Here is a 14,189-nt window from a genome sequence, read left to right as displayed (position 1 = left end):
TTAAAAATATGGATGTCTGGGCCACTTTCTAAAACAATTAAATCATTATCTGGGTTGTGGTTGTAGGGTGATTCTTGAGTAATTGTTCTTTTTAAATGTTTCCCAAGTGACTCTAATATGCACTCAGAGTTGAGACACATGGGGAATGATTAACTAATTTAACCTTTGAGTCAACAAAATTGTGCAGCTAATACAGTTGTACCTTGGTATCCATGCGGATTAATTCCAAGACCCTTCCTGTGTACCAACATCTGCAGATGGTGAAGTCCCTTACATAGTGGTGTAGTATTTGCATATAACTGATCCATATCCTCCTGTGTACTTCAAATCATCTTTAGTTGTAATTCCTAATACAATGCCTACATTTTACTTCATTCACATGGATTCAAAGTATACTTGGTGCATGGCAAATATACATTTTGCATTTTGGAATTTGGGGGATTTTTTTCTGAATATTTTTTATCTGCTGTTGGTTGAGTTCACGGATGTGGAACCCATGGGTAAGGAGGGCCTACTGTAGTATGTTGGGTGACAAATAAAGATAGGTGAATGGAAATTCTGTGTTATGCAGTGCTCTGATCCATTTGAAGCTCTAATACAGATGCATTGGCTCACATTTAGCATTTTTTATATCCTAGGCACAGTACTAATAGCTTTATTGTCATTATTTTATATTAGCTTTACAAAAACTGTATGGTATTACTGTGATCCTTATTTTACATGTGGACACAAATATTTAATGCACAAAGAAGTTATCTAAAATACCCAAGATCATATTGCTAGTTAGAGCAAGAAAATGTCTCATTCTTAAACCTTGCTCTTAACTGTTAATGCAGGAATTATGTTAACATGGACCAGGAAGATCCAGTTGTTCTCACCTAAAAGCCACAGCTTAGTGCTCTGTCCAGTGGATACATAAGGTGCAGTAATTATGGGCCAAGTGGAATCCATAAAATTTAGAGCCTACATACTAGAGTCATAGTATTTTTTAATTTTATGTTTCTAAAAAGACCAAGGTTACCAAGACAAGCTCCTTCTAAAGTGTTTTAGTACTAAATTTTCCATTGCCATACATTTTATTGGAGAAAGTGCATGTTTCAGATAGGTTATGTGTTTTAATGTATTGATTGCGTAATTTGAAGAAAAAATATACTATGAGATGTTTTCATTCACATTACAATTTGTGTGTCTCTGTAAACTGTCATGTATTTAATATAAAATTGTGGTATGTTTTATTTTACTTTTATGAAAATTATTTTAGATATATTTTCCAACATATTTTCCTGCCCGTATGTAATTAGTGCATTCTGTAATTTACTTAATATATTTCTGTTGGCATTTATATAATGCTTCTAAGCATAACTCCAATTCTTTTTTTTTTTTTTTTTGAGACGGAGTCTTGTTCTGTCACCCAGGCTGGAGTGCAGTGGCACAATCTTGGCTCACTGCAAGCTCCGCCTCCTGCGTTCACGCCATTCTCCTGCCTCAGCCTCTCCGAGTAGCTGGGACTACAGGCGCCTGCCACCATGTCCGGCTAATTTTTTTATTTTTTATTTTTTTTATTTTTAGTAGAGACGGGGTTTCACCGTGGTCTCGATCTCCTGATCTCGTGATCCGCCTGCTTCGGCCTCCCAAAGTGCTGGGATTACAAGCGTGAGCCACCACGCCCGGCCTACCAATTCTTGAGAATAACTTTTTAACAAAGTGAAACCCACATAACAGACACTTAACTATGTACAGTGTTGTGCAACTATCTGATCTTTTTTTTCTTTTTTTTAAGACAGAGTCTCACCGTGTTGCTCAGGCTGGAGTGCAGTGGTGTGATCTCGGCTCACTGCAACCTCTGCATCCCGGGTTCAAGCAATTCTTCTGTCTCAGCCTCCCAAGTAGCTGGGACTACAGGCACCCGACACCACACCTGGCTATTTTTTTTTTTTTTTGTATTTTTAGTACAGACAGAGTTTCACTATGTTGGCCAGGCTGGTCTTGAACTCCTGACCTCGTGATCTGTCCGCCTCGGTCTCCCAAAGTGCTGGGGTTACAGGCATGAGCCACCATGCCCAGGCATTTTTTAAAGTTTTAAATAAAAAAAATTCAATTTTTAATTTTGTGGGTACATAGTAGGTGTATATATTTGTGGGGTACATGAAATGTCTTGATACAGGCATGCAATGTGAAATAATCACTTCATGGAGAATAGGGTAACCATCTGCTCAAGCATTTATCCTTCGCGTTACAAACAATCTAATTACACTCTTTATTTCAAGTTATTTTAAAATGTACAATTAAGTTACTATTGACTATAGTCACCTTATTGTGCTATCAAATAGTAGGTCTTCTTCATTCCTCCTATTTTTTTGTACCCCTTAACTATACCTCCTGCCCTCCAGCCCTCTAACTATTGTTTTCGTACCCATTAATCATCCCTATGTTCTCCCCAAGCACCCCATTACCCTTCCCAGCCTCTGGTAACCATCCTTTTACTCTCTATGTTCATGAATTCAATTGTTTTGATTTTTAGATTCCACAAATAAGTGAGAACACGCGACATTTGTCTTTCTGTGCCTGTCTTATTTCACTTAACATAGTGATCTCCAGTTCTATCTATGTTGTTGCAAATGACAGGATCTCATTCTTTTTTATGGGCGAATGCCATAGAAAATATATACCACATTTTCTTTATCCATTCATCTGTTAATACAGCAGTCCCCAACATTTTTGGCATCAGGGAGTAGTTTTGGGGAAGACAATTTTGCCACGGATGGGGTGGTGGTGGGGTATAGTTTGTGGATGAAACTATTCTACCTCAGATCATCAGGCATTAGTTAGATTCTCATAAGGAGTGTGCAGTCTAGATTCCTCGCATGTGCAGTTCACAATACGGTTTGAGCTCCTATGAGAGTCTAATGCCACCACAGATCTGACAGGAGTCAGAGCTCTGGCCTTAATGCTTTTTCACCCACTGATCACCTCCTGCTGTGCAGCCGGTTCCTAACAGGAAATAGACTGGTACCAGTCCATACCGAGGGGTTGGGGACCCCTATGTTAATGGACACTTAGGTTGCTTCCAAATTTTATCTATTGTAAACAGTGTTGCAACATTGGAGTGCAGGTATCTCTTTGATATACCAATGTCCTATTTTTAAGGTTTATACCCAGCCATGGAATTGCTGGATCATATGGTTACTCAATTTTTAGTTTTTTGAGGAACCTTCAAACTTTTCTCCATAGTACTTGTACTAATTTACATTCTCACCAACAGTGTACAAGGGTTCTGTTTTCTCCACATCCTCACAAACATTTGTTATTGCCTGTCTGTGGATATAAGCCATTTTAACTGGGGTGATATCCCATTACAGTTCTGATTTGCATTTCTCTGATGATCCATGATTTTGAGCACCTTTGCATATGCCTGTTTGTCATTTGTATGTCTTCTTTTGAGAAATATCTATTCAAATATTTTTCCCACTTTTTGATTGGATTATTAGATTTTTTTATGTGGCATTGTTTCAGTTCCTTATATATTTGGGTTACTAATCCTTTGTTAGATGGATAGTTAGCAAATATTCTCTCCCATTCTGTGGGTTTTCTCTTCACTTTGTTGATTGTATCCTTTGCTGTGCAGAAGCTGTTTAACTTGTTGTAATCCCATTTGTCCATTTTTGCTTTAGTTGCCTGTGCTTACACGGTATTGTCCAAGAAATTTTGGCCCAGACCAATGTCCTGGAGATTTTTCCCCAATGTTTTGTTCTGGTAGTTTCATAGTTTGAGGTCTTAGATTTAAGTCTTTATACCATATACTTTTTATATATGGCAAGAGATAGGCTCTAGTTTCATTCTTCTGCATATGGATCTCCAGTTTTCCCAGCACCATTTATTGAAGAATCTGTCTTTTCCCCAGTATATGTTCTGGTCAACTTTGTCGAAAATGAATTCACTGTAGCTGTGTCGATTTGTTTCTGAGTTCTCTGTTCTGTTCCATTGGACTATGTGTCTGTTTTTATGCCAGTATTATGCTGCTTTGGTTACTATAGCTCCTTAGCATAACTTGAAGTCAGGTAATGTCATTCCTTCAGTTCTTTCTGCTTTGGATAGCTTTGGCTATTCTGGGTCTTTTGTGGCTCCGTATATATTTTAATTTTTTTTCTATTTCTGTGACAAATGTTATTGTTATTTTGAGAGGGATTGCATTGTATCTGTAGACTGCCTTGGGTAATATGGACATTTTAACAATATTGATTCTTCCAATCCATGAATTGATTCTTCCAATGCATTTCTGGTGTCCTCTTCAATTTCTTTAATTAGCGTTTTATAGTTTTCATTATAGAGATCTTTTGCTTCTTTGGTTAATTCCCAGGTGTTTAATTTTATGTGTGGCTATTATAAATGGGATTACTTTCTTAATTTCTTTTTTATATTGTTCACTATTGGCATATAGAAATGCTACTGATTTTTGTATGTTGATTTTGTATCCTGCAATTTTACTGAATTTATCAGTTCTAAGATTTTTATGGAGTCTTTAGTTTTTTCCAAATATAAGATCATATTATCTGGAAACAAGGATAATTTGGCTTCCTCCTTTCCTATTTGGATGCCCTTTATATCTTTCTTTTTTCTTATTGCTCTAGCCAGGATGTTCAGGACTGTGTTCAGTAACAGTGGTTAAAGTGGGCATCCTTATTGTGTTCCAGATTTTAGAAGAAAGCCTCTCAATTTTTCCCCCTTCAGTATGATACTAGCTGTGGATCTGTCATATATGGTTTTTATTAGGTTGAGTTATGTTCCTTCAATCCCCAATTTTTTAAGGGTTTTTATCATGAAGAGATGTTGAATTTTATCAAATGTGTTTTCACTGTCAATTGAAATGATTAAATCATTTTTATCCTTCATTCTGTTGATATGATGCATCACATGGATTGATTTGCATATGTTGAACCATTCTTGCATTCCAGGGGGTTAAATCCCACTTGGTTATGAATGGTCTTTCTGATGTATTTTTGAATTTTGTTTGCTAGTATTTTGCACCAACATTCACTAGAGATATTGGCCTGTAGTTTTCTTTGTTCGTTTGTTTGTTTTTGACATGGAGTCTCGCTCTGTCACCCAGGCTGGAGTGCAGTGGTACGATCTTAGCCTCAGACTCCCAAGTAGCTGGGACTACAGGCACGTGCCAACACGCCTGGTTAATTTTTTGGATTTTTAGTAGAGATGGGGTTTCACCGTGTTAGCCAGCATGGTCTAGATTTCCTGACCTCAGGATCTGCCCGCCTTGGCCTCCCAAAGTGCTGGGATTACAGGCATGAGCCACCACGTCTGGCTAGTTTTCTTTCTTTTTCTTTTTTCTTTCTCTGTGTGTGTGTGTGTGTGTGTGTGTGTGTGTGTGTGTGTGTGTGTGTGTGTCTTTGTCTGGTTTTAATATCAGGGTAATATTGGCCTTGTAGAATGAGTTTGGAAGTATTTCCTCCTCCTCTACTTTTCAGAATAGTTTGAGTAGGGTTGGTATTAGTTCTGCTTTAAATGTTTGGTAGAATTCAGTTGTGAAGCCATCAGACCCCAGGCATTTCTTTATTGGGAGACTTTTTAGTATACCTTCAATAACATTACTTGTTACTGGTCTGTTCAGGTTTTGGATTTCTTCCTAGTTCAATCTCGGTAGGTTGTATCTGTGTAGGAATTTTTTATTTCTTCTAGATGTTCCAACTTATTGGCATGTAGTTGTTCATAGTAGCCACTAGTGATCCTTTGAGTTTTTGCAGTATCATTTGAAATGTCTCCTTTTCATTTCTGATTATATTTTTTTGTGTGTGTCTTCTCTGTTTTGTCTTAGTTTGTCTGGCTAAAGGTTTTTCCGTTTTGTTTAACCTTTCAAAAATCAACCTTTTGTTTCATCAGTCTTTTTTTTTGTTTTCTTCATTTCAATTTTATTGTTTCTGCTTTGATCTTTCTTGTTTTCTTCTATTAATTTTGGTTTTGGTTTGCTCTTCCTTTTCTAGTTCTTTAAGATGCATCGTTAGATTATTTGAAGCTTTTCCTCTTTTTTTGATGTAGGCACTTATAGCTAGATACTTCCCTCTTAGTACTGCTTTTGCTGTATCCCATAGGTTTTAGTATGTTGTATTTCTATTATCATGTTTCAAGAAAATTTTCAGTTTCCTTCTTAATTTCTTCATTGACCCTCTGGTCATTCAGGAGCATATTGTTTAATTTCCATGTATTTGTAAATTCCTCTTGTTATTAATTTCTAGTTTTATTCCCTTGTGGTCAGAGATGATGCTTTATATTATTTCAGTTTTTTTTTGATGTTTTACAACTTGTTTTGTGACCTGACATATGGTCGGTACTTGAGAATGATCCATGTGGTGAGGAAAATAATGTGTATTCTGCAGGTGTTGGATGAAATTTTCTGTAAATATCTGACAGATCTATTTGGTATATAGTGCAGATTAAGTCCCATGTTTCTTTGCTGATTTTCTTCGAAGAAAGATCTGTCCATAGCTGAAAGTGCAGTGTTGAAATCTCCAGCTGTTACTTTATTGGGGCCTATCTCTGTCTTTACCTCTAATAATATTTGCTTTATATATCTGGGTGCTTCATTGTTGGGTGTATACCTATGTTTAAAATTGTTATATCTTCTTGCTGAATTGACTACTTTATCATTATATAGTGACCTTCTTTGTCTATTCTTTTGTTTTTTGTCTTGAAATCTATTTTGCTTGATGTAAGTATAGCTACTCTTATTCTTTTTTGGTTTCCATTTGCATGGAATATCTTTTTCCACTCCTTTATTCATAACCTACATGTGTCTTTATTTATAAAATATGTTTATTATAGGCAACAGATTGTTGAGTATTTTTTTCCATCCATTCAGTCACTCTCTTTTGATTGAAGAGTTCAGTCTATTTACATTAAAAGCTATTATCGGTAAGTAAGGACTTCTGCCATTTTATTATTTGTTTTCTGGTTGTTTTGTGTTCTTCTCTTCCTTCCTTCTTTCTTTCTGTCATCCTTTAGTGAAGGTGATATGATTTAGTTTCTTGGTTTTTATTTCTTTTGTATCCATTGCATGTTTTTTTTGTTTTGAGGTTACCATGAGACTTTTAAATAGTACCTTATAACCCATTATATTAAGCTGATAACAACTTGACACTTTACGTGGTCCTCTTTTCCTTCTTTCCTTCCCTCCTGTCTTCCTTTAGTGAAGGTGATTTTTTTTCCTGGTGATATGATATAGTTTTTTATTTTTTATTTTTTGTGTATCCATTGTATGTTTTTTGGTTTGAGGTTACCATGAGTCTTGCAAAAACTACCTTATAGCCCATTATTTTAACCTAATAACAACCTGACACTGTTTGCATAAACAAATAAACAAGCAAAATGAAAACTAATAAAAACTCTATACCTTAACTTCATCTGCTTTTTAACTTGTTGTTTTTTGTATTTATGTCTTATTTTACTGTCAACATCTTGAAAAGTTATTATTGTTTTTGAGTGGTTTATTGTTTAGTCTTTCTATGTAGGATAAGAGTAGTTTACTCACCACAGTTACAGTGTTATAATATTCTGTGTTTTTATGTGTACTCACTGTTACCAGTGAGTTTTGTGTTTTCAGGTGATTACTTATTGCTGATTAATGTCATTTTTTTTCTGTTTGGAGTACTCCCTTCAGCATTTCTTTTAGGACAGGTCTGGTGCTGATGAAATCACTCAGCTTTTGTTTGTCTGGGAAAGTCTTTATTTCTCCTTCATGTTTGTAGGATATATATATATATATATACTTCAAATATATACATTTTAGGATATATATACATTTCAAATGTAAAAGTTGTTTTCCTTCAGCACTTTAAATATGTCATGCCACTGTCTCCTGTCCTGTAAGGTTTCCACTGAACAGTCTGCCGCCAGATGTATTGGAGCTCCATTGTATGTGATTTGTTGCTTTTCCCTTGCTGCTTTTAGGATCCTTTCTTTCTTCTTGATCTTTGGGAGTTTGATTGATTGTTAAATGCCTTGATGTAGTCTAATTTGGGTTTAATTCTGTTTGGTGTTCTGTAACCTTCTTGTACTTTGATATTGATATATTTCTCTAGTTTGGGAAGTTTTGTGTTGTTATCCCTTTGAATAAACTTTCTACCCCTATCTCTTTCACTTCTTCCTTTTTAAGGCCACAAACTCTTAGATTTGCATTTTTGTAGCTATTCTCTAAATTCTGTAGGTGTACTTCATTGTTTTTAATCTTTTTCTTTTGTCTTTTCTGACAGTGTATTTTCAAATAGCCTGTCTTTAAGCTCACTAATTTTTTCTTCTGCTTTATTAATTCTGCTATTAAAAGACTGATGCATTCTTCCATATGTGAATTACATCTTTCAGCTACAGAATTTCTCCTTGATACTTTTTAATTATTTCAGTCTCTTTGTTACATTCATCTAATAGAATTCTCAATTTCTTCTCTTTGTTATCTTGCATTTCTTTGAGTTTCGTGAACACAGGTATTTTAAATTCTCTGTTTGAAAGGTCACATATCTCTGTTTCTCCAGGATTGGTCCCTGGTGGCTTATCTATTTCATTTGATGAGGTCATGTTTTACTGGATGGTGTTGATGCTAGTAGATGTTCTTCATTATCTGGTCATTGATCAGTTAGGTATTTACTGTAGCCCTCACTGTCTGGGCTTGTTTGTACCTGTCCTCCTTGGGAAGACTTTCTAGATATTTGAAAGGACTTGGGACTTGGATGTTATGGTATTAGTTGTATCTGCTATAGAGGGGACCCTAAGCCCAGTAACAGTTTACTTACAAACTCATAGAGGGACTGCCTTGATGGTCTTGGACAAGATCTGGGAGAATTCTGGATTACCAGGCAGAGACTGTTGTTCTCTTACCTTATTTTCTCCCGAACAAACAGAGTTTCTCTCTGTGTTCTGGGCCACTTAAAGCTGGGGGTGGAGTGACAAAAGTACCACTGTGGCCATCACCAGTAAGACTGTGCTGGTCAGACATGAAGCCAGCACAACATTGGATCTTGCCTACAGCCTGCTGTATCCACTCACTGGTTACTGCCTGTGTTTGCCTAAGGTCCTGGGGCTCTGTAATCAGCTGGTGGCAAAGCCAGTTAGGCCTGTGTTCTTCCCTTCTGGATGACGAGTTCCCTCAGGCCCCTGGTGGGTCCAGAGGTGCTATACAGGAGTTAGGGACTAGAGTTAAAAACCTTAGAAGTCTACTTAGTGTTCTGTTGTACTTTGGCTGAACTGGCACTCAAAACACAATATGCAGTCCTTCCCACTCTTCCTTCCCTTTTCCAAAGGCAGAGGAGCCTCACCTCTTAGCCACTGCCATCAAAGGCCATGGGGAGTACTGCCAGACTACAGCTGATGATCCCTTAAGGCCTAAGTGCTCTTAAATAAGCTTATGGTGAATGCTGCCTGGCCTGGGACTCACCCTTTAGGGGAGTGGGCTCCCCTCTGGCCTAGGGTAGGTTCAGAAATGCCATCCAAGAGTCAAGTCCTAAAATTGGGGACCCCAAGACCCCACTTGGTGCTCCACCCACCTGTGACCGTGTTAGTTCCTAAGGTACAAGGCAAAGTCCCATTTACTTTTCCTTGTGCTTTTCTCAAGCAGAAGAGTTTTGCCCTTTAGCCACCGCAGCTGGTAATGTGCTGCATTTCACCTGAAGCCAGCAAGTCTCAGAGGCTCATCTAAGACCCTCAACATAGAACATGGGTATTGCTGCTGGTTATTCAGGACCCAAGTACTGTTCAGTTAACCAGATGATGAATCCTTCCAGGACTGGGTCCTTTCCTTCAAGTCAGTGGGTTCCTTTCTGGCCCAGTATGTGTCTAGAAATGTCATCTTTCGAAGCTAAGACCTGGAAGGAGGGCCTCATCATTCTGACTGGTGCCAAGACAAAGTCCTGTCCACTTTTCCCACACCTCTCCTCAGGAGGAAGTTAGGGGTCTCTTTTGGAACCACAATTTGTGCAGTCTGGGGTTAGAGGAGAGGTGATGCCAATACTCCCTTAGTCACCTCCTCTGCTGTCCCAGCAGGTCCTGTGCCTTCCAGTTCACTGTTTCTGGGCCCAGTTCAGCACTAGGACTTGCCTAAGAGGTTATAGTCCTTATGGCCCAGACTGCCTTTCAAGTTTACTTAGAGACTCAGAGCATTTTAGCCCTTGGTGGTGAGGTCAGTGGGAACTGAAGTTCAGACTGCTAGGATTGGTGATTTTCCTTTGTCTAGTGCTGGTTTATGTGCACCTTCTGTAGGCGGGTGTCCCCTGAGTTTTGTTCAGTTCTCCTTTTACTATAACAGGACAGCAGTGAGTTCAGTCCCTCACGATTGTTGTTTTCTCCCTCTTTTAGTGCCTAGAGATACTCTCCGCACCATATGCTGCGACTGCAGGGAGGTGGGAGAGGGCTGATGTTGGCAATTGGAGACTTTTTAAGAAATCACTTCAGTGCCTCTTTCACTGATAGAAGTTAACACCAGGTACTATGAGGGCTCACCTGATTTTTGGTTTTATGAAGGTGTTTTTTCTGTTTAGATAGTTGTTAAATTGATGTCCCTGTTGGAGGGGACGATTGATGGAACCTTCTGTTCTGCTATCTTGCTCTGCCTCTCTATCACCTTTATCTATTTCTTAAACATTTTTTATCATCCCAAAAGAAAACTCCGTACTCATTAAGGAGTCAGCCCAGCTCCTGGCAACCACTGCTCTGCTATCTGTCTTTACAAATTTACTTATATTCTAGATATTTCATATAAATGGAATTACAGTATGTAACATCTTGGGACTTCCTTCTTTCACTAAATGTAATGTTTTTGATGTTCACTCTGATTGTAGCAAGTATCAGTACTTAATACCTTTTTACAGCTAAATAATACTGTGGTTTTGATTTCCATTTCCTTAATGATTAAATATTGAATATCTTTTGATGTGCTTGCTGGCCATTGTATCTTAATTTGGAGAAATATTTATTCAAGTACTTTGCCTGTTTAAAGAAACTTTGTTTTCTTAAATTTTGGAAAAATATACATAATACAAAATTTATCATTTTAACCATTTTGAAGTATACAGTTTAGTGGCATTAAGGACATGTGCATTGTTTTGCCACCATCATTTTCATTCCTCTTTAAAATTTTTTAATCTTGTAAATCTGAAACTCTATACCCATTAAAAAATAGCTACCCACTCCCCCTACCTCCTTCCAGACCCTAAGAACTGCCATTCTGCTTTCTGTTTCTGTGAATTTGATGGCTATAGATACCTCATGTAAGTGGAATCATGCAGTTTTTGTCCTTTGGTGACTGGCTTATTTCTCTTAGCATAATGCCTTCATGGTTCATTCGTGTTATAGCATGTATCAGACTGTCTTTCCTTTCTAAGGTTGACTAATGTTTCATTATGTATTAGTACATTCACAATGTTGTACAACTGTCACCTTTATCTAGTTCTTACACACATCATGTTTTGTCTATTTATTCATTGATGGACACTTGAGTTGCTTCCACCTTTTGGCTGTTGTAAATACTGCTGCTAAAAATATAGCTTACAAATATCTTTTTGAGTATTTGTGTCTTTTCATATGCTTATTAGCCATTTATCTTCCTTGGGGAAATGTCTATTCAAATCTTTTACTTATTTTTTAATTGGGCTTTTTTTTTGCTGTTGAATTGAAAAAGTGCTATATATCTTCTAGATATGAAGCTTGCATCAGATATATGATTTGTATTTTCCACTATTCCGTAGGTTGTCTTCACTTTTTTGATGGTATCCTTTAAAACGCAAAAGTTTCAATTTTGATAGTTATCTTTTTTATTTTGTTGCTTATATTTTTGGTGCATATCTACAAATCCATTGCCATATGTAACATCACAGTGATTATTTTTTTGCCAACATAGGTTAAAGTAATATATGAATGGCTCTATTAGCTACAAAATGTTTTAAATTATTATGGTAAGTTTTATTATTCGAACAGGCAGAGTGCTTTTATGAATATGTTCCCCTTTAGGGAACATATTCCTACTAGGTTGAAGATGAGTTTAGTTATTTCTCATTAATTTTTGTTACTGACATGATACATTTGACAAGCCAAAGTAAAGGCAATGAAAAATTAAATAGAGTGAATAATAGATGCCTGTTGTATTCACTGTTATACTTTCTCTCGTAGTTTATGAAATTTTAAAATAATTCTTTAAGAGTCTTTGTGTTTCTTAAAGTTGGCAGGAAATATTTTGCTGTCTATGACTTTTATATGGTGACTGTGATAGGTAAAAGTCATTTTTATTTTTTGGGGCCATATTAGCTACCTAATAATAAACAATATGTCACATCTGATGAATTATTTTAATGTAGTAATGTCTAAAATCAATTTATAAAGCATGGAAAGTAAACATTTATTACTATTCTTTCACTTTTAGTTAACTTTATTGGGAAAAGCTCATTTTTAAAACTAGTAAATATACTTATTAAAATTCAAAGTCCATGCCGATATTAAGGGAAAGTAGGAAATAAATTTATATTTCAATGGTAAAGCTTTAAATATACTACAGCATATATATTATTTTAAAAATCCAGCCTAATAAAGCCAATCTAACATTATTGTCAATTATTATTATATTATGGTTAGTCAGTTATTATAATTTACTCTTAAAATGTTTTATTAAAATTTTATTTATAATGTTTAGGAAGATTCTCTGATTAAAAACTTGCTTTGGATATATATATAATATTTATGTGTGTATATGTATACTGTATATATATGTATATGTAATCTTTGTGGCTATGGAAAAATATAACAGCGTTAAATTCTTGGGCTTTGGAATCTTACCACTTGAGTCTACATGCTGGCAATGCCACTGTCACCTTGGATAAATTATTTAACTTTTAACTTAATTTTATTTTTTGAAATGCAGTCTTGCTGTATTGCCCAGGCTGGAGTACAGTGGTGTGATCTCGGTTCCCTGCAACTGCAGCCTCCCGTGTTCAAGGGATTCTCCTGCCTCAGCCTTCCTAGTAGCTGGGACGACAGACGCGCGACACCGCACCCAGCTAATTTTTGTATTTTTAGTAGAGACGGGGTTTCACGTGTTGGCCAGGCTGGTCTCAGACTCCTGACCTCAGGTGATCCTCCTGCCTTGACCTCCCAAAGTGCTGGGATTTCAGGCATAAGGCACTGCGTCTGGCCTATTTAACTTTTTAGTGTCTTAGTTTTCTCATCTGCAAAATGCAGCTAATTTAATTTATGGTGTAATAGTAAGTCGTAAATGTGGTACTTTATATGTTGTATAATATATGTTCCTGGCAAATGTTAACTCCCTAATCCTAGCTATTATTGTGATATTATTATTACTATTCATAACATCAATAAGTTTAGTATTTTGATAAAAATGTATGATTCAAACTTTTATGGCAGTATTATTTTTGTCATATTATTTCCAATCTGACTTATAAACTGTAGTAAAAGAAACTAAATTAATATTTAGTTGAATAGAAGAATGGCTCAATACATTACAAATTATGTTATTTGCAATGAAGGAATATCCTTGAACTCCATAAATACTTATTGAATGCCTAATAAATGCAAGGGACAATGTTTGGACTTAAATTTATATACATTGTGTGGGTGCTATTATAGTGTTATGAAGAAATTGAGTGATAGAATTAGTGACAAAGAGATGAATTCTCAATGAAGAATCTGGTCTTGGAAGGTCTTTCATTTCTTTAATATTTTAAAAAAATAATTGGATATATGATAGTTGTACATATTTAAGGGGTACATGTGATATTTTAATACAAAAAGATAATATGTAATGATCCAATCTGGGTAATTGAAATATCGATCACCTCAAACATTTATCATTTCTTTGTGTTGTGAACATTCCAAGTCTACTCTTCTGGATATTTTGAAATATACAATAAATTATTTTAAACTATAGTCACTTTATTATGCTGTAGAACGCTAGATCTTATTCTTTCTTTCTAACTGTATTTTTATACCCATTAACCATTTCTATTTATCCTCACCTCCTCACTAGTGTTCACAGCCTGTAGTAACCACCATTTCATTCACTACTTCCAGGAGATCAATTGTTTTAGCTCCCACATATGAATGAGAACATGTGACATTTGTCTTTTGTACCTGGCTTATTTCACTTAACATAATGTTCTCTAGTTCCATCAGTGTCATTGCAAATGACA

The 14,189-nt window shown here is 36.1% G+C and overlaps 1 protein-coding gene across 8 annotated transcripts in view; it reads left to right on the top strand.

Moving 5' to 3' along the window:
• ATRNL1 (attractin like 1) overlaps positions 1 to 14,189 on the top strand; it is an 853,525-nt gene that overhangs the window by 247,018 nt on the left and 592,318 nt on the right. The gene's annotated exons all lie outside the window — the stretch shown is intronic.

Source organism: Nomascus leucogenys, chromosome 3, assembly GCF_006542625.1.
Source record: "Nomascus leucogenys isolate Asia chromosome 3, Asia_NLE_v1, whole genome shotgun sequence".
Classification (NCBI taxonomy): Eukaryota; Metazoa; Chordata; class Mammalia; order Primates; family Hylobatidae; genus Nomascus; species Nomascus leucogenys.
The sequence above is the reverse complement of the archived record's forward strand: the minus strand, read 5'-3'. Positions and strand labels throughout refer to the sequence as shown.